Source organism: Brassica napus, unplaced genomic scaffold, assembly GCF_020379485.1.
Source record: "Brassica napus cultivar Da-Ae unplaced genomic scaffold, Da-Ae ScsIHWf_1084;HRSCAF=1548, whole genome shotgun sequence".
In the NCBI taxonomy this organism is placed as follows: Eukaryota; Viridiplantae; Streptophyta; class Magnoliopsida; order Brassicales; family Brassicaceae; genus Brassica; species Brassica napus.
In genome coordinates, this window is record NW_026014508.1 from 227,501 (window position 1) to 230,000 (window position 2,500).

Sequence of the window (2,500 nt, forward strand, 5' to 3'; positions counted from 1 at the left end):
CTCATAATCGATTCCTGGTATTTGTGAGAATCCTTGTGCTACAAGCCGTGCTTTGTATCTTACAATAACACCATGTTCATTTCTCTTCCTCACAAATACCCACTTATATCCCACTGGTTTAACATTATAAGGTGTCCGGATAATCGATCCAAAGACATTCCTTTTCTTAAATGATTCTAACTCCACGTTTATGGCTTCTTTCCATTTGAGCCAATCTGATCTTTGAGTGCACTCTAGTATAGACGTGGGTTCATGATCCTCATCTAAGTCCATCACATCAAGGGCTACTTGGTATGCAAATATATCATTGATGTCGACATCTTTCCGGTTCCATCTTGTCCCAGACATTAAATAATTAATTGAGATCTCATCATTAGCACCTTCAGTACCATGAGGCTCGGCGTCCCGAGTCTCATTGGTTGGTACCTTAGGCATGGCCATTTCGGCCTTGTCTGGACAATCTATGACCTCGGTTTCTTTCGCACCTTTCTTTAGTTTCCGAGGTCTTTTATCTTTGGAACCAATTGGTCTACCACGCTTAAGACGTGCTTTAGACTCTGTAGCCACTTGATTGTGTCCATCTTGGACATCAATACTTATTGGTGCATTACAAGCTGGTATATAGGACTTAGTCACTCTTTTCGGGTCAGCAAAGGAATCAGGCAATTGATTAGCTAGCTTTTGCATATGAATTATTTTCTGGACTTCTAAATCACATGATTGAGTCCGAGGATCTTGCCATGATAAGGATGTTTGATTCCATACAATTTCTTTGCCCAGCTTGTTATTTTCTCCCCCTAATGTTGGGTACTCTGATTCATCAAAATGACAATCAGCATATCTGGCCTTAAATAAATCTCCAGTAGTAGGCTCAAGATATTTAATAATGGTTGGAGAATCAAAACCAACATATATTCCCATCCTCCTTTGAGGTCCCATTTTTGTTCTCTGTGGTGGTGCAATAGGGACGTACACAGAACATCCAAATGTTTTGATATGGGATACGTCTGGTCATGACCCGAGAGTAATTGGGATGGAGAATATTTATGTTCACTGGATGGCCTTATGCGTATTAATTCAGCAGCATGTAATACCGCATGTCCCCAAGCTGATACTGGTAGCTTCGACCTCATGAGTAATGGTCGAGCAATCAACTGGATTCTTTTAATGAAGGATTCGGCCAATCCGTTCTGTGTATGTACATGTGCCACGGAGTGTTCCACACTTACCCCCATGGACATACAGTAATCATTAAAAGCTTGGGAACTGAATTCGCTTGCATTGTCAAGACGTATAGTCTTTAGTGGAAAATCTGGAAAATGGGCTCGCAGTCTTATGATCTGTGCCAATAGTCTTGCCAATGCTAAGTTTCTAGATGATAATAGACAAACATGCGACCATCTGGTCGATGCGTCAATGAGGACCATAAAATATCGAAATGTCCCACAAGGTGGGTGTATTGGTCCACATATATCACCATGTATTCTTTCCAGAAAGTTTAATGTTTCCTTACTCACCTTTCCAGGTGATGGCCTTATTATTAATTTCCCTTGTGAGCATGGAATACATGTAATGCTCATAGGGATAGTTATCCTATCTTTCAAGGAATGGCCAGTTGAGCTCGAGATTATTTTGCGCATCATGGATCTGCCAGGATGGCCAAGCCTTTCATGCCATTGTTTAAAGGCTTCTCTGAACTCATTAGGAATTGAAGTGTTAGCCTCACTCGATTTTATATTGGCACAATAGAGGCCTATTGATATAGCAGGGATAGTCTCTAGGACTTTCTTATGGCCTTGGGCATTTTCATAAATCAAGAGGAATTCTTTCTTTCCCTCGCCCCTAGTTTCAACATGTAGATCATTCATGCGAATGTCTTTGAAACTTAACAGATTTCTCTTTGATTTAGGAGAATATAATGCATTAGAAATTTCTAAATGCGTGCCTTTAGGCATCACTAAGTGAGCCGGGCCATGGCCTTCAATAAGGCTGGCCGGTCCTGCTATAGTATTTATTTTGGCACTCTTTAAAATGAGGTTAACAAAATATCTTTTGTCTTTTAATATAGTGTGACTTGATCCACTATCCACTACTAGCTGGTTCTTGTCTTCTTTCATTTCTGAAAATAGACAAGAGTCAACACCTTAGATATTACTTAAGGTTTAAAGTATGTTTTAATGGCTTTGTTTTATGTTCTTAATAATTTCAACTTTGTATAAGGCATATATAAAGTAAAAACTTTATTTCATAAATAGAATTGCCAAAGTCATAGAACAAAAGACATAAAGCCAAATCAAGAATTCAAAATGCAAAGACAAAAGCAATATGATATCGAAATCTTCATATTCAGCCACTTGTAAGGAGGTCTGAAGTCTCAAAGTCCTCATGATCATCTTTGTCATGGGCTTGATCATCCTCATGGTCCAGATCATTCTCATATCATAATGGACCAAATTTGCCTCAGAGTTCTTGCCCTTTATGCTCTCCTGGTAGAGCTTAA

General features: G+C 39.2%; 1 pseudogene; it reads left to right on the top strand.

Moving 5' to 3' along the window:
• Positions 1 to 2,500, top strand: part of LOC125595722 — a 10,260-nt pseudogene that overhangs the window by 2,225 nt on the left and 5,535 nt on the right.